The sequence below is a fragment of the Ailuropoda melanoleuca genome, chromosome X, assembly GCF_002007445.2.
Source record: "Ailuropoda melanoleuca isolate Jingjing chromosome X, ASM200744v2, whole genome shotgun sequence".
NCBI classification, from domain to species: domain Eukaryota; kingdom Metazoa; phylum Chordata; class Mammalia; order Carnivora; family Ursidae; genus Ailuropoda; species Ailuropoda melanoleuca.
Genome location: NC_048238.1, coordinates 38948146 through 38973579, shown reverse-complemented (window position 1 = coordinate 38973579; position 25434 = coordinate 38948146). Strand labels below are relative to the sequence as shown.

The window sequence follows — 25434 nt, the reverse complement described above, 5'->3', positions numbered from 1 at the left end:
TTGATGAAGCCCCACAAGTTCATTTTATCTTTTGTTTCTCTTGCCTTTGGAGATGTGTCATGAAAAAGGTTGCTCTGGCCGATGTCGTAGAGGTTGTTGCCTATGTTCTCCTCTAAAATTTTGATGGATTCCTGTCTCACATCGAGGTCTTTCATCCATTTGGAGTTTTTTTTTGTGTATTGTGAGAGAGTGGTCAAGTTTCATTCTTTTGCATGTAGCTGTCCAATTTTCCCAGCACCATTTATTGAAGAGACTTCCATTATATTTAAACTGACTCGATCTTTTAAGTCTGTCACTAGTGTCCTATGCTGATCATTTATACCACCAAGCTCTGGGACTCCCCCACATTTACTCCTCTCCATCCCCAAAGTTTTATATCTCTCTCTGGTGTGTATGTGGACAAAAGGAATACAGGTGGATGAACTCTGGTGGGGTATTAAGGTTTAAATATGGTTTTCAAGTATAGCAACTGGGTAGAGGGCTAAGCAGGAAATATTTATAGAATTAAAATAAAAGTACGTACACCATGAATGATACTAGTTGGAGATGTCACTAACCCATGTTTAATAACTGTTGCATAGTGCATTTGTTGAGGGATGAAATGATTAGTCTGAGTCCAATAACTTGGAACAAGAGAGGCCTGAAGGGACTGCCGAGAAGTGCAGGTGCGGAAGTGAAACCCCGAGTCCGGTGGACTCTTCATTTTATTTTCGTAGAATGTACAGTATGCGAATGCAAAGAAAAAGCAACTCAAGGAAGCAATCACATAAGGGGCAGCAAGGAACTGTGTACGTGACTATCACTATGGGTCCTAGTGAGGCATTAACTAGGGGGCCACAGGAGATGGGAGAGCCGACCTTAGTAGGCCTGACTATTTTATCTGGATCATTGCTGTTTTCAGCATGTACTGTTTTCAGTACGGAATGATGGGGAAATGGTTGGTTTTTGCCATCCACATACAGCTTTTGCCATATATGTGTGTTGCCGTTATTATTGTTTCTTTTACCCACTGAGGTCTTGCTCTCCCACACATAATGGCTAGAAAAAATAGATCAACAAGGAAGCGGAAGGTATGAACAACACTATAAACCAACTAAAAAAGGCGTCTTTAGATCACTCCTTGCAGTGACAGTAGAATGCCCATTCTTTTGAAGTGCACACAGAACACTCTCGAGAATAGACCATATGAAGGGTCATATGACAAGGCTCAATAAATTTAAAAGCACTGAAGTCATACAAAGTGTGTTCTCTGACCACAAAGGAATGAAATGAGAAACCAACAACAAAAATTATTTGTGAAACTCACAAATATGTGGAAATCAAGTAAAACACTTCTAAATAACAAATAGATCAAAGATGAAATCACAAAGGAAATCAGAAAATACTTTGAGATGAATGAAAGTGAAGATACAGTATACCAAAACTTACAGGATGCAGTGAAAGCACTGATTAAAGAGAAATTTATAGCTCTGAACACCTATATAAAAAAGATCTCAGATCGGTAACCTAACCTTCCACCTTAAGGAACTAGAAAAAGAAAAAGGCAATCTAAGCCCACAGAAAGCAGAAGGAAGGAAATAATAAAGATAAGAGACAACATTAATGAAACAGAAAATACAAAACCAATAGAGAAAATCAACAAGACCAAAAATTGGTTGTTAAAAATGATCAACAAAATGGGCAAGCTTTTAACCAGACAGAGCAGGGGAAAAAGAGAGAAGACTCAAATTACTAAACCAGGTATGAAGGAGGGAATGCTGCTTGCAACCTTCCAGAAATAAAAAGATTATGAGCAAATGTTATGAACAACTGTATGCCAACGTATTAGATAGCATAGATGAAATGGAGAAATTCCTAGAAAGACACAAACTTCCATCACTGATTCAAGAAGAAATTGAAAAATCTGAATAGAGGTGTCACAAGCAAAGAGATTGAATTAGTAGTTTTAAAATTTCACATGAAGAAAAGCCCATTGCCAGATAGATTTACTATTGTATTCTACCACACATTTAAAGAAGAGTTAATACTATTTCCTCACAAACTCTTCCAAAAAGTAGAAGAGGAGGGAACATTGCCCAGCTTATTTTAATAGACTACTATTAACCCGATACCAAAAGATACAAAAGATAAGATAACAAAACTAACAGGCCATTATCCCTTATGAATATGGACACAAAAATCCTCAGCAAAATAACAGCAAGCTGGACCCAGCAACATATAAAAAGGGTTAGATACCATGATCAAGTGGGACTTATCCCAGGAGCACAAGGTTGCTTTAACATCAACCAATGTAATGTAACATAATGATAGAATGATGGACTAAAACCACATGATCATTTCCATAAATGCAGAAAAAGCATTTGATAAAATAACACCTCTTCGTGATAAACAAGTTTCAACAAACTAGAAGTAGAAGGGAACTTCCTCTTCCTGATAAAGGGCATCCACAAGAAATCCATAGCTAACATCATACTTAATACTGAATGCTTTCTCCGGAAGATCAGAAACAAAACAAAGATAGCTACTCTACCTACTTGCTTTCTTCTTTTTTTAAAAATTATTATTATGTATGTTAGACACCATACGGTACATCATTAGGTTTTGATGTAGTGTTTCGTGATACATTGTTTGCATATAACACCCAGTGCTCCATGCAATACGTGTCCTCCTTAATACCCATCCCCGGGCTAGCCCGTCCCCCGACTCCCTCCCCTTTGAAATGCTCAATTTGTTTCCTGGAGTCCTTAGTCTTTCATGGTTCGTCTCCCACTCTTTTTTCACCCCCTTCATTTTTCCCTTCCTTCTCCTAATGATCTCCCTGCTTCCTTTCAACATTGTACTGGAGGGTCTAGTCATGGCAATTAGATAAGAAAAAAAGAAATAAAAAGCATCTAGATTAGAAAGAAAGAAGTAAAACCATTTCTATTTTTACATGAACTGATCTTGTATATGTAAAATACTAAGGAATACATACACAAAATACTATTAGAATAAAGAAATTCAGTAAGGCTGCCAGGTACAAGATCAATATACATAAATTAATTATATCTTTATATGTTAACTATGAACCAAAAGAATATCAAAAAGAATAAAATACTTAGGAATAAATTTAAGAAAAAAGTGCAAAATTTATACTCTGAAAGCTATAAAACAGAGTTGAAGGAAAGGAAAGAAAATGTAAATAAATGGAAAGTCATCCTGTGTTCGTATTCAAAAGACTTAATGTTGTTACTCCCCAAGTTGGTCTATAGCTTTAATGCAATCTCCATGAAAATCCAAGCTGGCTTCTTTGCAGACATTGATAAGCTAATCCTAAAATTCATTTGGAAATTCAAGGTTCTCATAATAGTCTAAACAATATCAAAAAAAGAACGAAGTTGAAAGACTTATTCTTTCTGATTTCAAAACTTACCACAAAGATACAGTAATCAAACAGTGTAATACTGGCATGACAATAGGCATATAGATCAATGAAATAGAATTGGAGTCCATAAATAAAGCCTCTCATTTATAGTCAATTGATTTTCAAGAAAGGTGCCAAAGTTAATTCCATAGGGAAAGAATAGTCTTCAACAAATGGTGCTGAAACAACTGGATATCCATGTGAAAAATAAAAAAGATATTAGACCACTACCTCACACCATATACAAAAATTAATCAAAATGTATCATTAATTTAAATATAAGAACTAAAACTGTAAGACACTTAGAAGAATTAGGAGTAAGTCATCATGACCTTGGGTTAGGCAAAGACTTCTTTGATATGACACCAAAAGCATGAGAGCAGCAACAACAAAAATGGATTAATGAGACTTCTTCAAAAGTAAAAACTTATGTGCTTCAAAGGACGCAGTCAAGACAGTGAAAAGACAACTCACTGAATTGGAGAAAATATTTGCAAATCATATATCTGATAGGAGACTTGCACCTAGAATATATAAAGAACTTTTATAATCCAATAATAAAAAGACAACCCAGTTAAAATGTGCCCAAAGAAGATATTTCTGATACACATTTCTGATACAGGTGTCTGATACATATTTCTGATACATATTTATCCAAGAAGATATTTCATGCACAAGGATCTGAGTACACATTTCTCCAAGAATGGCCAATCAACATATGAAAAATGCTTAACATCATTCAACTTCAGGGAAAGGCAAGTCAAAAGCACAGTAAGATACCAATTCACATCCACTGGGATGGCTATAATTAAATAGACGGGCAAGAGGAAGTGTTTGTGAAGATGTGGAGAAAGTGGAACCCTCAGTACTGCTGGTGGGAATGTAAACTATTTCAACTGCTTTGGAAAATGTCTTGCAGTTTCTCAAAAGGTTAAACATAGAGTTACCACAGGCCCTGGCAATTCCTCTCTGTTTTATGTATTTATTTTCTTTAATATAATGAATATCAGATCAATAAGTCCTTTATAAGCATTGTCATTTTCCGCAACAATCTTTTAAGTTGGAAACTATCATTATCCTTTTATCACATACGAGAAAATTGAGTTCCAAGGTTAAGTAACTTGCCTGACGTCACACAACTTACCAGTCATGAGGCTAGAATTTGAACCAAGGTGTCTGACTCCAGAGTCCATACTTTTAACCATAAACTTTATTGTCTCCATATAAAAATAAATATTTGAAATATTTGTGTAATATAAAAATCCCTATATACAAGACACAGTCTTCTTGAAAGACTTCTTGAAAGATTGTCCTTTGTACATAATAATAAACCACTGTTAAAAAGCTATTTAATTTTATCTTAAAGAAAAACAAAGCTAACATTAATAGAGCGCTTACTATGTGTCAGACGCTTAAAATTGTTACATAAACACTTCCAGGTAGATTCTGTTATTGTTCCATTTTGTAGAGGCCCAGAGGAGTTAAGCAATTTACCCAAGATCACACAGCTAGTAAGTGTCAGAGCTGGGATATAAACACAGTGGCCATGTTTTTAACCACTACGAAATACGTCTCTTGATAAAATATGTTGGGCTTAGAGGAGTACCAATCATTTACACCTTTCTTTCCCATCTGAACTTACAGGGCTCAAAGGATGAGATAAAAACATCAGCTTTGTTACAGCTAAAGCTGTTTGGAGAATAAGCTTAGGTGTGTTATCTGCTTATCAGAGGCCTCTCCCGTGGAAACTCAAAGCTCTCTGTAGGCAGATACTGGGGGCGGGGGATGGAAGAGAGTTGCACCTGCCCAGGTTTTTCTCCCAGTCTCATCCACCAGGTAACTCAGAGTACAGGCTGGGCAGAACCAGGAGTGTGACCACAGGCAATCAAGAGAGATGGGAAATAAGTATCCTGCCTCCAGCCAAACTATAGACAATTTGTTCATATGTAAACTAAAATGTCCTTTAAAAATAGTGAGGCATAGCATTTGGGAACCTTTCTTTACTTAGAATTGAAGTAATACAGTGAAAAGAATACAGTGGTTTAGGTATTAGGAGACCTGGTGGCCCAACCCAGCTCTGCCTGTGTGACCAATGGGCATTACATTTCATTCCTCTGAGCCAGTAATTAATTACTCCATCCAAAATTCTGCTAATAAAATATACTTCATGAGAACAGTTTAAAAACAAAACAAAGCAGGGGCACCTGGGTGACTTAGGCGTCCGAACCTTGATTTCAGCTCAGACCATGATCTCAGGATCGTGAGATCGAGCCCCACATCCAGCTCCCTGCTGGGCAGGAAGTCTGCTTGAGATTCTCTCTCTTCCTCTCCCGCTGCCCCTCCCCCTCCTCACAGGCGCACTCTCTCTCAAATAAATAAATCTTAAAAAAAACCCAAACCAAAACAAAAAAATTACAAAAAAATTAAGAAAATTCTTAAGTGATTTCCTTCCTCTGGATTTATTTCCCTAAGCTTACCAATCTATGCCATTAATTTCTTTTTTTTTTTTTAAGATTTTATTTATTTATTTATTCGACAGAGATAGAGACAGCCAGCGAGAGAGGGAACACAGCAGGGGAGTGGGAGAGGAAGAAGCAGGCTCACAGCAGAGGAGCCTGATGTGGGGCTCGATCCCATAACGCCGGGATCACACCCTGAGCCGAAGGCAGATGCTTAACCGCTGTGCCACCCAGGCGCCCCTATGCCATTAATTTCTATTATCATATGTTTTAACTGGAATTCATGGGGTCTTGGGTGTTTTTTCTTTCCTACGCCACTTCCTTTCCTACACCCTGTTATTCTTCTTCTCATGCTTTCTACTTGAAGAAACTGTTCATGTTATCTCTTAGGTTTACCTCATATTTATATATTGCAACCTCCTTCAACCAATACATTCTCCAATAAAGCAACAAGGGGAGGAGGAGGGAGGAGGAAAGGAAGGAAGGAAAGAAGGAAGGAAAAAAAAGGAAAAAAATTAAAGATACCTTGCATTCCTTTTTAAAAAATGTTTTTCTTCATTTTTAAAGTATAAAGTAAATTGCATTCCTCGTTTGTATTTATTTATTTATTTGTCTATTTATTCAAACCCCTCTCTTGTCATCTAAGCTGTAATCTCTATGAGGGCAAAAATTACAATGGTTTGTTCGGTTTTGCATACCTATACCTTGCCTGGTGCTGAGCATAAAAGTGAGTAGTTAAAAAAAGTTCAATAATCATTTTAAAGAAACCCAAACGGTATGGATTTCTCACTATAAAAAAGTGATGATCTTGGGGCACCTGAGTGGCTCAGTTGGTGAAGCAACCAACTCTTGTGGACTCTGAGAAACAAACTGAGGGCTTCAGAGGGGAGGGGGGTGGGGGAATGGGATAGACCGGTGATGGGTGATAAGGAGGGCACGTATTGCATGGTGCACTGGGTGTTATACGCAACTAACAAATCATCGAACTTTACATCAGAAACCAGGGATGTACTGTATGGTGACTAACATAATATAATAAAAAAACATTAAAAAAAAAAAGCAACCAACTCTTGGTTTCAGCTCAGGTCGTGAGCTCATGGGTCATGGGATTGAGCCCCACGTCGGGCTCCACCCTCGGTGGGAGTCTGCTTGAGATTCTCTCCCTATGCCCGCCCCCCCCACTTGCTCTCTCTCTCTCTCAAATAAATAAATAGATCTTTAAAAAAAAAGAATTGGGGAATTTAAAAAAAAAGGATGATCTTCATCAATTGGGAGAATAGGATCCTTTTTCTCACCTTTTCTTCTCGGTGGTGAGTATGGAACCTCTTCCCTCTGGCCCTAATGTAGCAAGTTGATTCAATCAATTCAGTAACATAATCAAGCAATTCAACCAAAAAATACAAAACCATTGTTTATGTGCATTGATCATTAAATGGATTGATCAGAATAGCAACTCAGTTCATCAGTAGAGCCATGGAAGACAGCACAGGGCTTAATGAAAATGCTTTACCCAAGCCCAGTGACACACCCAGGTCTAACGACACATTGCCAGTGAATCTGTCTGTCCAAGGGCATCCAGAGACATTTGAAACAGAAGGAGCTATTTGGATCATCTTAACCTGGCAAGGATGAAAAAGGTGCATCTTGTTGGTGTTCAGCTTTTCAAGCCTTAGAGTTTATTCCTCTGAGATGTTCAGCATGTGTTATGCTTGAGAAAAATTACAGAAGGTAAGAGAAAAGCTAAACTCTGTCATTGCTTCCTTTTTCTCTCCATGTATATGTAAATGTCCCAAGAAGCTCTTGCATCAAAGAAGGCTTGATACACATGCTGGCAATTAACAACAGGTAAGGGAACCTCTTTTTCCCCTAATTTTTGCTGGGGGCAAATGGCAGTAGTTCCCTCTGGAACTTCCCCTCTGGAAGTTCCCTAAAACTGGCAGTTGCTGTGGGCTGGGATCTTCAGTACTGGCAGTATTTCCACATTCGTTCTATTTATAGGGCTGTTTTTTTTTTTTTCTTGATGTTTAGGAGAGAAGTAAAGTCTCCGACTAACAAAGAATTTTTCCCCCAAAACTTCGAGCAAATCCTTTGCATCATTTCTTCCCTTGCCAATCCTTCTTTTTGAAGTGCAAGCAATGCAAACATTTGGTCCGAGCTGAGGAACCCTCAGTGGAAGCCACATGTCCATACCTGTGAGGATATTCAATAGCAAACCAACGCATCTCCAAGACTTCTGTAGGCATCAATAGCCCCTTTTCCAATTTTTCACCAACAGGGAGGAAAATGGGTAGGTGAGGGGGTGATAACAACTATGGTGGGAAAAAAGGGCAGAATGTGTGTGTGTGTGTGTGTGTGTGTGTGTGTGTGTGTGTATACATGCTTGTATAGTTGGGTAATAGGCGCTCAATAGGAATTGGTTCTTTTTCTTCTTCTTACTACTATCCTCATTATTATTATTTTATTAGTTGCATGTGAAACAATGTCTTCTTCCTAAAACGATAGAGTAAAGCTGAAAGCCTTGGATCACACATGTCAAGGGTACTACTGGCCCTAGGCTACAGTGATTGATAGGTTAACTCCTTAATCCACCTCTTTTTTCTATGTCAGTAACTAACTTTTTTCTATGCCAATATAATGGAGAAAATATGCAAGCAAATATGGTAAGTATTCCTCATGACAGCTGAGGACATCTGGGTGCTCCGTCAAAATTCGACCTCAAACTCTTGGGAGTTTGACCTGAAAACAGAAAAATGCAAAGTTTAGATTAGATGAATAATTGTATACTTGTTTCTAAAAAGTCCCAGGCTTAACAAACAATTGTTACAAACATAGTCTAATCACCGGATTCTGCTTTATTTGCTCCTCATACAAGAGAAAGATGCTTTAAGCAATAGTTTTTAAAAATGTTTTCTCATCAAAAACTAATGATGTATTGTATGGTGACTAACATAACATAATAAAAAAATTTTTAAGAAGTGTTTTCATCAAAAAAGAAAACCCAGAAATGGCTTATTTATTAGCTTTCAACCTACAAAGAAATCACAACTGAGGGAAGGAAAAAAGGCTAACTTTCTCTTCCATTAAAATGAGATAAAAAATAGTTAAATGATGAATACTAAACTTGTTTACTTTTTAATTTTTTCTCTTCTGTTTTTATAACTGACTCATGCTAGTTCATTCTTATTTTAATCCCTAATTAAGTGAAATAATGTAATTTTTCAGTTGTAATATAAATAGGTAAAGTAAGAAAATAAGTAATTCATCTTTCCATGATTAGCTCTGTTACCACATTGGAGTGGTTTAAAAATATGTGTATTAACATTTTAATAATAATAATAATACTAGGAAATATAATCTCTTCTATAGTGTTAATTATAATGGAGGCCAAACTGGATTTCACATATTCTAGTCCTCCACATTGCGCACAGCAGCTGTGGTGGTTCTTTTAAAATTTATAATAATGAAGTTCCATCCTCAAGTTAGCTGATCTTGCTCTGCATTTCATGAGCGCTCTTGGATATGGAAAGAAGTGTGCTGTTAAATATGGAAGTCCAGCATTGAGATAAAAGTTATATTCTCAAATTTCCATTTATTTTGAGGGCTTTGATTGTGCTTGGCTGGGCTATACCAGATTAAAACAACAGGTTTTCATTTAACTGTCTTCTTTCATTGATTTTTTAAAAAGGCACTATCCCCAAATACGTTGAGATTAAACAACATATGTCTAAATCACACATGGGTCAAAGAAACCTCAAGAGAAATTTTAAAATATTTTGAACTAAATAAAAATGAAAACACAACTTACCAAAATTTGTGGGATATGGCAAAAGCAGTTCTTCTTTTTTAATATATGTACTTAATATGTGCTTATGTTTAAAAAATTTAAAATCAATAATCTAAGTTTCCACCTTAGGAAACTAGAGAAATGAGAGCAAATTAAATCCATAGTAAGTTGAAGAAAAGAAATAATAAAAATTAGAGCAGAAATTAATGAAAAGGAAAACAAGAAATCAATAGAAAAAAAATCAGTGAAATCCAAAGGTTCTTCTTTGAAAAGGTAAATAAAATTGGTAAGCCTCTAGCCAGGATAACTAAGAAAAAAAGACACAAATTATTAACATCAGAAATGAAAGTGCAGACATCACTACAGAGTCTATGGACATAATAAAGATAATAAAGAAATGTTATGAATAACTCTATGCCCTTAAGTATGATAACCTAGATGATGTGGACCAACTCTTTGAAAGAGACAATTTGCCAAAACTCACACAAGAAGAAATAAACAATCTGAATAGGCCTGTTAAAGAAATTGACTCAATAGTTAATAACCTTCCAAATCAGAAAGCACTAAGCCTAGATGGATTCACTGGTGAATTTTATCAAACATTTAAGGAAGAAATAATACCAATTCTCCATAATCTCTTTCAGAAAATATAAGCAAAGAGATATATCCTAACTCATTCTATGAGGCCAGCATTGCCCTAATACCAAAACCAGAAAAAGACATTACAGGAAAAGAAAACTACAGACCAATATATCACATGAACATAGATGCAAAAATCCTCAATAAAATATTAACAAATCAAATCCAACAATGCATAAAGAGAATTATACACCAGGACCAAGTGGGATTTATGCCAGTTATGCAAAGTTGGTTAAAGATTCAAAAACTAATTAACATAATCCATCACATGAACACGCTAAAAAAGAAAATCAAATGATCATATCAGTAGATGCAGAAAAAATATTTGACAAAATTCAAAACCTATTTATGATAAAAACTCACAGTAAACTATGAATAGAGGGTAAGTTCCTCAACTTGATAAAGAATATCTACAAAAAGCCTACAGCTAATGTCATGCTCAATGGTGAGAAATTAGAAACATTCCCACTAGGATCAGGTAACAAGGCAAGGATGTCCACTCACACCAGTCCTTTCCAATATTATACTGGAATTTCTATTTATTTATTTATTTTTTTTTAAAGATTTTATTTATTTATTGGGCAGAGATAGAGACAGCCAGCGAGAGAGCGAACACAAGCAGGAGGAGTGGGAGAGGAAGAAGCAGGCTCATAGCGGAGGAGCCTGATGTGGGGCTCAATCCCATAACGCCGGGATCACGCCCTGAGCCGAAGGCAGACGCTTAACCGCTGTGCCACCCAGGCGCCCCTGGAATTTCTATTTAATGCAATAACACAGGAAAGGGAAATAAAAGGCATACAGATTGGGAAGGGAAAATAAGGCTATCTTTGTTCACAGATGTCATGATTGTCTATACAGAAAATCCTAAAGAATCGACAAAAAAACTCCTGGAACTAATAAATGATAATAACAAGGTTGCAGGATACAAAGTTAATATACAAAAGCCAGTCACTTTCTTGTATGCTGACAAAGAACAAGTGAAATTTGAAATTAAAAATGATAGCATTTGTGTATTAGCACCCCAAAATGAAATACCTAGGTATAAATCTAACAAAATATGTGTAAGATCTATATGATGAAAATGATAAAACTTTGATGAATGAAATCAAAGAACTGAATGAAGAGATATTCCATATTCATGGATAGGAAGACTCAATATTATCAAGATGTCAGTTCTTCCCAACTTGATCTATACAGTCAATACAATCCCAATAAAAATCCCAGCAAGTTATTTTGTGGCTATCAACAAACTGATTCTAAAGTTTATACGGAGAAGCAAAAAACCTAAAACACCTAACACAATATTGAAGAACAAAGTTGGAGGACTGACATTACCCAACTTCAAAACTTACTATAAAACTACAGTAATCAACACAGCATGGTATTGGTGAGAGAATATACAAATAGATCTATGGAATAGAATAGAGAGCCCAGGAATAAGTACATACAAATATGGTCAACTGATATTTAACAGAGGATCAAAGGCAATACAATGAAGCAAAGATAATCCTCAACATATGTTGCTAGAACTGCACATGCACATGTAAAACAATAAATCTAGACATAGCCCTTACATGGTTCACAGCAATTAACTCAAAATGCATTATAGATCTAAATGTAAAATGCAAAACTATAAAAATCTAGAAGATAACATAAGAGAAAACCTAAATTACTTTGGGTATGTTGATGACATTTTAGCTATAACACCAAAGACAAGATCTATGAAATAGTTGATAAGCTAAACTTCATTAACAAAAAAAAAATAAGCCGGGGTGCCTAGGTCGCTCAGTCAGTTAAGCATCCAACTCTGGGTTTCAGCTCAGGTCGTGATCTCGGGGGAGTGAGATCAAGCCCCGCATTGGGCTCTGCACTCAGCAAGGGGTCTGCTTAATATTCTCTTCCTCCCTCTCCCCCTGCCTCCCCCTCTCAAATAAATAAATAAATCTTTAAAAAAATAAGCTAAACTTTATTAAAATTAAAAATTTCTCAGTGACATCACCAAGATGGTGACATAGGTTGTTCCTGATGTCCCTCCCTGTCACAAGAACAAGCCACCACTGAGGGAATTACAGTACACGGGAGTGAGGCTGAGCCACTTGCTGCATCACAGGAACCCAGACAGACTGCATTAGAAGGGTAATGAGTAGCTATCCACTGACCACATTTCCCCTCCCTCAGACCAGTGCATCACCATGCAGAGAGGTCCCTCCTAAGCCTCCAGTTTCTGTAGGAAAAGAGAACGCAAGGGGACAACCAGCCCCCACCCCCAGCATTGTGGGTTCTTAGCCATAGCTGCTACTCTGATCTTGCACCATAGGGATTGCAGGGAAATGTATAGGGCTCAACCACCGGGCATCTGGCTGTGACAGAGAGGGGCGAAGAGGCTCACAACAGCCAGCACGTGGATCTTGGTAGACCAAGTTCATATCTGCAGTGCCCAAAGTAGTAAGCCCGACCAGTGGCATTGCTGTTCTGCAGAACCGAGTCAGAGACACATGCCGACGGAACTTCATAGGGCGCAGATCTTCCTGATTTGGACCCCCAGATGAAGAGTTTTGCCCACACCCAAGCGAGAGGCTGAATCACAGTCCCACCCTCTGTGGAGAGTGTCTTCTGGTTCTTCTGATCAGAAGGGCTGGTGACAGCTCTTGGAAGCTGTGCAGCCCTGAGGCACTCAAGCCAAGAAGTGGGCAGGAAGAGCTGATAGTTTGTCAAAGAAAGCCAGGGGTCTTGTTCAATCAGGAAACTTGGGGTGTGGGTCAGCTTGAGTTGAGACAACAGACAAAGAGCTTTACCAGCTTTAAGAATGACTTCTCCCACTGGGTGTTATATGCAACTAATGAATCATCAAAAAATAAATAAATAGGGGCACCTAGGTGGCTCAGTCGTTAAGTGTCTGCCTTCGGCTCAGGGCGTGATCCTGGCATTCTGGGATCAAGTCCCGCATCAGGCTCCTCCGCTGGGAGCCTGCTTCTTACTCTCCCACTCCCCCTGCCTGTGTTTCCTCTCTCGCTGGCTGTCTCTCTCTGTCAAATAAATAAAATCTTTAAAAATAAATAAATAAATAAGAATCAAAATTAGACATCTCAAAAAAAAAAAAAAAAAAAAAGAATGACTTCTCCCACTGTACCTGGGCAGGGAATCTAATTTATTCATTCATTTTGAGACAATTTATTGAGGGCTTGCTATGGGCTGGGCCCCAAGGTAAGTGGTGGTAAACAGAGGTGAACCAAATTTATGTGCTTCCTGTCTTTCTGGAGCTCTCAGCCCCATCAGAAGACAGTAAATTAATAAATAGATGGGTAATCATAAATCGTGAAATAGGAAGAAGGAAACCAAGAAGGCCCCACTTTTATATTTTAGCTCATTTCTGAAGGATGAGGATGAATCATGTATGCAAACAGCCAGAGGAAAGTGTAACAGCCAGAAGGACAGGTACATGACATTTTCTAAAGGGAAAATGATCTTGAACTGAAAGACAGTTTGGTGGAACATTGTCATGTACCATCTAGATCTCCCTTCACTGAAGGACTTATTGTCCCCACTGCTGGGAATGCTAAGGGCAGACAACTTTCAGAGTCAGCACCTTTGGGTGCCATGCCAGTAAGGTCACATCTTTCCCAGTGATCAGTGATCAGTCCACAGGGGAAGTATAAGGCGTGGCCATATTATTTCAAAGGGGGACAAACCTGAAAGGCCACTTGTGGCCCCAGGGCTCCATGTAGGATCAGTCAAGTCTATTACTGTGCCAGCATTTCTGCTCAGTTTCCTTCAGTTGCCTACTCCCCTTTCTTCCATTCCCTTCATAAGGGTTGGTCCCAAGGGCTCTCTCCCTAAGAAACATCTTGCACAGCAAACTCCATCTTGCAGTGTGCTTCTTGGGCGGTTCAAGCTACAATACCCACTACGGCGAGCCCCGAGTGACTTACAGTGAATCAAGAGCAAAAATGAAGAGTCCGCTGATGTCAGATTCGGTACATGATGTTTGATTTTATTTGTACTGGTCTGGAGACCTCTGAAAATCTTTAAATAAGGCGTACCACAACGCCTCACTGCAATCATTAAAAAACACTGGGAAAACCTAAACCAGGAGGCATTGAAAAATAACTGATTAATACTCTTCAAATGTGTCCAGGTCATGAAAGATAAGGAAAGAGCGAGGAACTTTCATAGACGGGAGGAGATTAAGCAGAAACGACAACTGAATGTCATGTGAGATCCTGCAGAGGATTCTGAAAGAGAAAAGGGCAGTGGGGTGGGAAAACTACTAAAATTAGAATAAGGCATGTAGTTCAGTTAGTAGTATTGTACTGATGTGAATTTCCTGGTTTTAATAAGTGTGCTATGGTTATATAAGATGCTAACATCAGGGAAACCTGAGTGAGGGATGTAAGGGAACTCTCTTGTACTATTTACACAACTTTTCTCTAAGCCTCAACTAGTTAAACTTAAAAAAGATAAAACAAATGTGATTCAGCCTGCTGTGTGGAGAATGGGTTGCAGGGAAAGCAAAAGTGAGAGAAGATAGACCAGTTAATAGAATATCATAATAGTAGTGATGACGAACGGCGGTGATGACTTTGATTACAGTAGCTGGCGGAGGGGGATTTAAGGGGAAAAGAAGAAGGCAACCACATCAACCATGCCTCATCTCTTCCGTGGCAGACTTCTAGTCTGAAGCAGGTATAAAGTGAGAGAGAGATACAGTTTAATGCTAAATCAAGTTTGTGGAGTTTTGACTCAAACTAGATTGAACAATCTAATTTCTTTTATGAAGAAAAATTATTTATTTATTTATTTATTTGAGAGAACGAGAGAGAGAGAGCGAGCTTGGGTGGGGGGGAAGAGGTAGAGGGAGAAAATCTCCAGCAGACTCCCCGCTGAGCACAGAGGCTGACCTGGGGCTCCATCCCATGACCCTGAGATCACGATCTGACATGAAGCCAAGAGTCAGACGCTTAACTGACTGAGCCACCCAGGTGCCCCTGACCAATCTAATCTCTGAATATAGACTATCCCATAAAGTACCTTGAGGTCTGTCCAGTCACGGTCAAGAGTCCTGGACTGCTGGAAGTTTTCAGGCTTAGAAAGTAGGGACAAGGCTGTCAAGGCAATTACATAAAAGTATTAAATGGAATGTATTATACATACAAAGGATATACTTAATGTACATATATAGCTAAATGATAATTACAAAGTAAAATTCTGTTTACACACTACCTAGCTTAAAAGAATCTCGGCTCTCAAAACTTGTTGTCTATCAGAATCAACTAGAGAGCTAATAGAGAAGAGAGAGGTTCAAGTTCATGGAAGTAGGATAGGACTCAGACTTTTACCCAGTTTTCCTCCTGATTTTGACACAGATCAAAGTTTAAGAATNACATATATAGCTAAATGATAATTACAAAGTAAAATTCTGTTTACACACTACCTAGCTTAAAAGAATCTCGGCTCTCAAAACTTGTTGTCTATCAGAATCAACTAGAGAGCTAATAGAGAAGAGAGAGGTTCAAGTTCATGGAAGTAGGATAGGACTCAGACTTTTACCCAGTTTTCCCCTGATTTTGACACAGATCAAAGTTTAAGAACTGCTGAACTAGAATATTACTGTTATTTTCGAAGTCTTCTGTATACTTCTCCCTAGTCACACCCCATTCATTCCAGAATAATCCTCATTATTCATTGCAGTTTTTCATTTGTACCCATTCAGTTATCCCTAAAACATATTTTGCTTAGTTTTGCCCATTTTCAAGCTTTATATAATTATTAATACAGTATATGTTTTCTTCTGTGACTTGCTTTTTATTTGTCACATTACATGCTTGAAATTCATCCATTTTGATACATGATTCCACTCATTTGGGGTCATTGGTGCATAGTACTCCACTGTTTAAATATGTCACAATTAATTAGCCACTGTACTGGTGTTGAATATTTAAGTTTTGTTAAGTAACTGCACATTGAGAACTTCACTGGTTGCTTGGGAAACGTTAAGACCTAATGAAGGGTAACATTTCTGCCCTCCATTACTCCTTTGCTGTCCTTTCCTTGTCTACAATTTTGGTCCCCAACTGACACCAAGGAATGACAAGGAGCCCCTTTCACACAAGGGCTAATGGCAGTTAAGTGGAAGACCTGAACTATCATCCCCGCCCAACAGTAATGAGGTGACACTCTCACTCACTGGAATGGTATCAGAAAATACATGCTTATTTTCATTTGAGCACTTCCCTCCGATACTTAATTATGTATTTATCTTTTTTATCTGTTCCCAACACTAGAATGTAAGCTGTATGAAAGTTAAGAACCTTATATTGCTGAATTCTCAGATCCTACCACTTGCCTGGCAAAAGTAACCCTACATCCATATTTATTGAACAAATGAACGAATGAATGGACAGATGAATGAATAAGATCATTTTATTTAATTTTTATTGGGTGTCTGTAAGCTACTTATTATGCATAGAATATTATTCAAAGGGTCTTTAAATGCAAATGTAAGTTTTGCAAGTTATGGAATTGCCCAGATTTGGTAAAATACAAGTAGGAAACAGCTTTCTTCCCCTTAACTCTTCATTCTACTCCCACCTGTGGCTCCTCTAAGGAAGGAATGGAGAAAAGAGAGTTTGGAGTTGGTGTTTATGTTTCTCTTGACTGTTGAATACCTTCTTATCTTGGTAGGCATCCAAACCCTAAGCCTTCTTTGAAGTGCGTTGGTGGAAGCTACCTCACTATACCTTCCTTCAGATGTAGGCAATAAGCATTCTGGTAGACCTTTGTTAATAATACCTCTTTATTTCCTGCTTCTAGGGGACTTCCTATGATCTCTGTTCTTGTGGGGTCTTTTTGCCCCAGAAGGTGGCCTTTTTGGGTGGAGTCCTTTCAAGGATCCCCTTCGTGGCATGGACTTGACCTTGCTCGCCAAGAGGTGGCAGTATGGTTTGGCGCAATACTGACCCTTCTTTCCACTCCATGCCATCATGAGCTACTCTACCAGCATTGATACTCCCATGTACGCTAAACTTCAGAGGACACATACAGAGCATATCAGTTATCGATTGTTGCATACAAACTTACTAGGTTAAAACACTTCAAAACTTAGTAGATTAAGACAACAACCACTTTATTTGCTCGAAATTCTGTGGGTCAGTAATTTGGGAGGGGCTCATATGGATGATTTTCTGCTGGTTTGCTTGGTGGTGACACATATAGCTGCAGTCATCTGGTGGTTTGATCGGGGCTGGATGGTCTAAGGTGACCTCACTCATGTGTCTGCCCATTGGTGTTGGGTGTTGGCTGGGCCACATACCTCCAAGTGATCTCTCAGCCTCCAGCAGACTATCCCAGCCTTCTTTATGGGGTGAAGCATTCCAAGAGGGAAAGCTCCAAAGCACAAGCACTTTCTAAGCCTCTGCTTCTGTCGTACTTGCTGATTTCCCATGGCTGAAAGCAAGTCACATGATCAGGCCCCAAGTCAATGTGGGAGGTGTCTACAAAACACATTTGGGGGCTATTATTGTCATAACATGGGGTTTACCTAAAACTGGGGGTGTTCTGGAGCTGACAGTTGATTGTACACATTTCTTCACAACTTTACATCAGCGACTTCAAGCTTGATGGGAATATTTACACCACAGAAATCAGCAAATGCTACAAGTCAGGGCTTCCTCCGCCTCCACCCCCTTTCCAGAGAGCAGGTTGTTAAACACTTACTAGTGTACCACTGACTACAACACTCACGAAACAGCATTAGGCATATTTGTGAGAATCTGGCTCTTCTTTTAGGCAGCAGTCCCTCATCAAGTGCTTAAGATTCCAAATTTGACTGGGCCGGAGAAAGCCCCTATCCTTTCCTAGAAGAGGGGGAAAATGCCACATTCATCTTTTCTGTAAATTCCCTTCAAAGATCACATTAGTGACTATCTACCCTGCCCGTATATATTCTAGAGACTGGTAATAGGGTGAGTAATTGAAGGACCCGTTAGTCTACATCTGAGCAAATCTCGGGGGACTATGCCTAGTGGAGGACTTGTGCTTAGCTTTGGACAAAATCATTCCACATCCTTTTACGTATCCTGTTACACAAACTTTTCCTGAGCTGGATACATATATATGATTTATCTCTCTATAAGTAATCCACATTGAAGGATATGCAGTCCTTCCATCCTAGAGATCCTAAATCTTATCCTTGAAACAAGCCAGAGCACCAGAGTCATAAATCTACATGTTGGCACTATGCCATTGACCGACTCAGATGCAGACGTTATTTAAAAAAATTGAAACCAAGAGTTAACCATTCTATTTCCTCTCAGAATGCTGCTCACTGCTTCACCTGGGGCCTCTTGCCTGGTTACCCACAGGAAATAATGCCCCTGGTGCTCAGTGCCACCGGCTTCTGCTGAGCTCTGGGAAGGTTTTATCTCACAAACACTGTCAGATTTGTACCAGGTCAAGTTTTGCATTTTGTTCCGGGCAGTAGAAAGTACAGAAATGCTTCCCCTTCTCTAACAATTGTTCAGGGCATGATGGTTTGCCTTTCCTATGTCAAAGGACCCTTCCAGACGTATACTTTTTTCCTTTCCTACTTTCCCTTCCTTAATCTCAATTTCCTCACCTATTTTTTTATCTTGTCTTATCACTCTGACTTTATAAATGACAAAATTTTTTTCTTGCAACAAAAAAGATGTAAATGAATAAATCATAAAAAGACTGTGCTCCTCAGCACGTGGTCCATGGCATCAGCATCATCTGGGTGTGCGTTAGAAACATAGACTCCCAGGCCTCACTCCAGATCTACTGACTCAAAATCTACATTTAACAAAATCCCCTGGTGATTCACATACCCATTAAAGTTTGAAAAGTGCTGTGCTAATGCACTGCCTCTATTTGGTACCTTGGAATCCTCAAGCATAAACTGCAGTATCTTCACATCTATGGGTGCATGTTTCATACCCATGAATTTCTATTTGCCTCTTCATTCTCAGGGCTTTCTATCTTCATAGTGTAAAGGCCCTGCTAAGTCCTTAGGACCACATTCCTGGGGTGCCATGGTGGCTCAGTGAGTTAAGTGTCTTGGTTTTGGCTTAGATCATGATCTCATGGGTCGTGGGATCAAGCCCCACATGGGGCTCCACGCTTAGCGGGGAGTCTGCTTAAAGATTCTCTCCCTCTGCTCCTCCTCCCACTCACACTCTCTCTCCCTCTCTCAAATAAATAAATAAGTCGTCGTCTTCTTTTTCTTCTTTCTTCTTCTTCTTCTTCTTCTTCTTCTAAAGGATCACATTTCTAGGAGTTCTGAACAGAATTCTGGGAATGTTCTATAATCTGTTAGGTAAGCACATGGTACTTTGCTACCAAGAATGTGCTGCTTTGGCTATAAAACTTTTTGTTAACAACTTTCAAATAGACTGTCCCTCAACCCACACAGATTTAAAATAATAATACAGGACAAGAGAAATTACAAAGTACAGCCACAGAGCAAAAGATCAATTTTAAAATGTGAAGCAATGAGGTAGAAAGATGCAGGAAAACTGTTCCAGATCAGAAAGGCTATAAAATAGAAAGTTCTCACAGTAGGAAACTGGTGTGAATTGACATCACATTTATTCCTGAATCCTCACTCCATGAATTAAAATTTCTAAGTGATGTGTCTGAACGACGTGATGCCGTTTTTGACGATAAGTGGTGGGAATATTAATCCCGTAACTTTTGTAAGATCCAGTTTGGGGGTGATAGGAAACAATAGTAAATTTCTTACTACCAATCTCCATTGTTTTCATACTATGTAAAGCAATTCCACTTTTAAAAATGCAGGCCCAACATTAATGTCTGTGTCATCTTTCTTTGAGCCTCTGTTCCTGTCTTATGGGGGCACATTGCTTTTTCTCATCTTTGGAACTACATTAAATACCTATAGGACTGCAGAATGAATAAATCTTCCTCCCCTCTTCTAAACTTTAGGCCGAGATCTGTAGTAGACCCTTCTTCTGTGAAACACACTTCCTGCCAGACCACTAGAAGAATGACCCTGAGACCCAGAATTTCGTCCCTGTGAGCAGCATCTTTCTGCTTATGTTGAAGGGGTCACACATTCATGAAACCAACAAATAACTCTAATATATAAAATTAAAAACTAGGCTCAGCTCCCAGGTTTAAATTTACCTCATCTTTCTTGTCTTCCACAACTATTCGTTAAGTGTCTACTGTGGGCCAAATACTACATTGAGTGCTAGGGATGGAAGGGCAAACAAAACAGTCTCTGGCCAAACACTCATAGTCTCAACTGCTATTTTAGGAGCTTTTTATAATGAACAACAAAAGACCAAGTTATGTTTTCTGGGAGTGAATGAGTTTTTGAAGAAAGTCCTTCATTCCAAATAAGATCTACTTTTTCTCCAGGGCTTTGAGGAGGATTCCAATGCTTGAGGAGAGGGTCATTGTCACGATGCTGACATGCTCAGTTAGCAGGTCATTCATGCCTGCCTAACCAGATGGAAACCTAACAGTGAGAATGCCAATCTCTTCAAAAAGAATGTGGAATAGCAGCTGGAGTAGGAGAACAGTCTTGAAGACACATGGCAAGAGAAGATGACAGGCAAATAGTATTGATTTCAGCAATCCTTTACATATGGAAAGCCTTACCCTAAGGTTCTTATTTAAAAAGCCTGATGTACAGGCCCATTACATTGACCTAAACCACAATTAGCAGAGATAGAGCTGTCACAGAGTCCTGTATCATGAGTCAATGTGCAACTGGAAGGTGAATCATGAAACCATTATGTGCCTTATCCTTTCAGAAGAAACTCTAGAAATGTAGGGAGCTGGAGGCTAGCCTGATTACAGTTCAGTAAAGATTTTCACAGAAGGCCACAAGGGGCTCCAAGGAAGAATAGACTAGAGAGCTGGAGCTATGCAGGGTTACTAAGATTCAAAATGTCAGGAGGCTGGCACAATCAAAAGAGGCCAGAGACAGGGGCACCTGGGTGGCTCAGTTGGTTAAGCGTCTGCCTTCAGCTCAGGTCATGATCCCAGGGTCCTGGGATCTAATCCCACGTGGGGCTCTCTGCTTGGTAGAGAGCCTGCTTCTCCCTCTGCCTACTGCTCCTCCTGCTTGTGCTCTCTCTCTCTCTCACTCTCTCTTAAAAAATAAAATAAAATCTTAAATTAAAAAGAGGCCAGAGACAAACCATCGGAGTTGGGGTACGGGGCTAGGAATCTAAAACAGCAGTGTGGGGGCTGAGGATGAGGATCTAAGATCATGATTAGAAATTGCTGCTGGAGATGGTGTCTGGCTTTGATGATCTTCAGGAATCTGAAATTATAGGGTCAGGAACATAATTGGACTGGAAGCTTATTGGGAAATGGGACCTTGATACGGATGAATTGTGTCCCCCACAAATTCATGGTGCTCCTCCAAGCCCCAATGTGACTGCATTTAGAGTAGGGAAGTAATAAAGGTTAAATAATGTCCTAAGGGTGGGGCCCTGATCTAGTGGGATTAGTCTTATAAGAAGATACGCCAGAGAGTTCACCCTTTCCTCTTTGCCATGTGAAAACACAGCAAGATAGCAGCCATCTGCAAGTCAGGGAGAGAGCCCTCACTATGAACTGAGTCAAATGGCACCTTGATCTTGGGCTTCTGGCCTCTAGAACGATGAGAAATATGTGTCTGTTGTTTAAGCCGCCCAGTTTGTGTTTTTTTGTCATGGCAGCCTGAGCTGACTAATACAGACCCCATTACATATACAATCAAAATGCCTATTTATAACCACCAAAACCTTATATAAAAAGTGTAGCAGTAGAGAAAGACCAGAGATGGAATAGAATGGAAAATCCAGAAATAGATCTGATCGCAGATAACATAAGAGAGGCATCCAAAACGTTGCAGTTCAGATAAGTGGTTAACAATTTAGAAAAATAATAACTTAGAAGTGTGTTTCCCAGAATTCACTAAAATAAATAATAAACATATTGGCAAGTTAAGTTGAAGTATAGATATGAATATTTTTCAGGTTTCAGGAGAAGACTTAACTTTAAAAACTTTAAAGCATTAGAAGGAAGCACAAAAGGAAAGATAGACTCAATCACATAAACACAAAAGACCATCATTATGAAAAACAAAATTAAACAGCAAGCCACATACTGAGAAGAATGTTTCAGGTAATGACTTTCAGGGACATTAGTTTTAAACCAAAAAGTAGAAATTGGCCAAAATACAGAACATGCAGATATCAACAGGAAATTGAGAAGAAGAAAATTCACACAAAAATTCACTGCTTTTAGGGGCAACTGGGTGGCTCAGTGGGTTAAACGTCTGACTCTTGATTTCAGTTCAGATCACGATCTCAGAGTCGTTAGATGGAACCCTGCGTAGGGCTCCATGCTGGGTGAGTCTGCTTGAGATTCTCTCTCTCCCCCCCTTTGCCCCATCCCTCTCTAAAAATAAATGAATGAATGAATGAATGAATGAATGGATAAATAAATAAATAAATAAACTCTTTTACAAATTCGCTACTTTAGAAAATACAAATAAGATGGAATGTTCAAACTTGGGTGCAATTAAAGATACGCAAATAAAATTCAAATTGAATATTCACACAAAAACCTCACACGATATATACAGTAGCTTCATTCATAACTGCCAAAACGTGAAAGCAACCAAAACGTCCTTCAGTAGGTGAATGCATAAAATAAACAATGGTGCATCCAGGCAATGGAATATCATTCCACGCTAATAAGAAATGAGCAGTCAAGCCATGAAAAGACATGGAGGAACCTGAAACACATGGTACTAATGAAGCCAATCCATAAAGTCTGCATACTGTATGATTCCACTCTATGACATTCTGAAAAAGGCAAAACTATGGAGACAGTAAAAGATCAGTGGTTGCCAGGGATTGGAGAGGGGAAAGGATGAACAGGCAGAGTACAGAGGATTTTTAAGACGGTGAAGCTACTCTTTATGATTCTCTAATGGGGGATACATGTCATTATACATTTGTTCAAATCCATAGAATGTACAATATCCAAGAGCGAGCCCCTAATGTAAACTATGGACTCTGGGCGATAATGACATGTGAATGTAGATTCATCAATTGCAACAAATGAACCACTCTGATGTGGAACGTCGATAGTGGGAGAAGCCACGCATGGTGGGGACAGCAGGTATATGGGCAATGGTCCTCTTCACTTTGCAGTGAACCTACAACTGCTCTAAAAAAATCAAGCCTTAAAAATTTTTTCTAAATCCAATAGGAGATACCATAGAATACTAAGTGATACCATGTTTTATCTACTAAATAGGCCAAAAGCATTATGATTAAGATAATCAAGTACCGAAAGGAGGGCTGAGAAGAAAGTCCAGGAATGGCTCTGGAATGTACTTGAAGCTGGAGGCTTGTCATTGGCTTACAGTACTTTCGGAAAGCAATTTGATAAGACAGGTCAATTGCCATACAAGTGCTCATATTCTATTAGGAATTTATCCTAAGGAAATGGTTGAAAAAGAAAGTGAATGCTATGTAGGTGAAGAAATTTTTGACACTATTTGTCTAACGTTGGAAAATAGGGAGCGATCTAGCCGTTTAATGGTCGAGGCGCACTTAAAGAAATTGTGGTATAGCCACTTTATTGAATATTATCTAGCACTAAGAATTATAATACTGAAAAATCGATATTTACATGACAAGATATGTAGAAGATGAGTTAAAGGTCCCCTTTGCACAGAACACTTTTACTGCAACTACGTAAAAACATACAACTATGAACAGAGACTGGAAATGAGTACACAGAATTGAAAAGCATTATTGTTGTAGAGTGGCGAGATCTTAGATGTTTTCTTCTTCAACATTTTGCCAAATTTTCTGCAATGCTTTTACATTGTCTTGAAGTGAAGAGGAGAAAATAAGACATAATCTGCTTCATTGATATAATCTTGTAACTATTCTAGTCTATAAAAAGAAGAAACCACCAGGACATGAAGAAAGGAAAAATAGTTGCAGTAAGAAATTCTTATTGACAAGAACAACCGTGGGGGACATAAATACTTAGATACCGCAGAATACACTTGAAAACATATGTCAATGTATGGGTTCAGAATTTGTATCCACAGAACAAAATGGTACTGACATTATTCCTTTCTAATAAAAAAGGATCTTTTAGTATTTTTTTTCTTTCACGACTAAGTTTGGAATGAGCTAAATTCTGGATTAAATGAAACAGTGCAACGCTTAGGACATAGTACGCAGCCAATAAATGTCAACTTCCTTCCTTCCTATGAAATATAAGATACTTTAATATAAAAGTCGTTTTATAGCCCTGAAGAAACAATAGTTCAGGAATCAAAGCCAACCTCATCTCACATTCGCTACTAGGGTAAACTCTTTTAGTTTCAATATTTCAAAAAGAAAAAAAAAACTCGCCTAAACTCTAATTATGGAAACAGTTTTCTTGCATTTTAGTCTTTAGAGAATGAGACATACTATAATTTTTAAGAGACTTTCAGGTATTTTAGTAATGAACCTGAGAGTCTGAATATTCAATCCAATGTTACACGTTCTCTGCACTGGGTACACACCATCTAAGAAACGAACAAGCATAATTTACTTACTATTTTACTTTTCTTAGTGGAAATAGTGGGGATTGGATATTGTTGCTAGAATATCCGGAATTTTTAATAGACATTACAGGAAACCTGGGGCTTTCTGGGCAGCATTTATGAATTTTAAGGGGACAGAAATAGTCCATTTTTCTGGGAAACACTCACTTAGGTGGGATGGACTCTTCTTAATGATGTGTTAATGAGGTGGCTGCAAAGGCCTTTTGCTGATGGCCCAAGTGAGAGGGGCTGTGGCCTCCCGGTGCTCCCCCCCACTTCGCCTTTTATTCAAGAGCACGCTCCTGCCTGTTGCCTGCCTTGTACTTTCTCCCCTTCCTCTCCCTTCCGGGCCTGACCTCCGTACATGTATGTACGCAGCTTGACATATGCGCCAGACTCCTCCCTGTCCGGGAGCCAATCAACCCAAGCTGGGCTGTGGCCTCTTACCCGCTCTTAGCATTTGTTATTCTGCATCGAAAACTCCCTCCGTTTGTTTTGTGCGAATAAGTCCTCGTGATCTCTAAGGACAAAAACTAGAGCCCAGTTCGCATTT

General features: G+C 38.8%; 1 protein-coding gene and 1 pseudogene across 1 annotated transcript in view; one reads left to right on the top strand and one right to left on the bottom strand.

Annotated features, from left to right (window-relative positions):
* The window catches only part of LOC100484806, a 2447-nt pseudogene extending 1886 nt beyond the window's left edge, over window positions 1-561 (bottom strand).
* Window positions 1-25434, top strand: part of LOC105241166 (tigger transposable element-derived protein 1-like) — a 283983-nt gene that overhangs the window by 207021 nt on the left and 51528 nt on the right. The window lies entirely within an intron of this gene.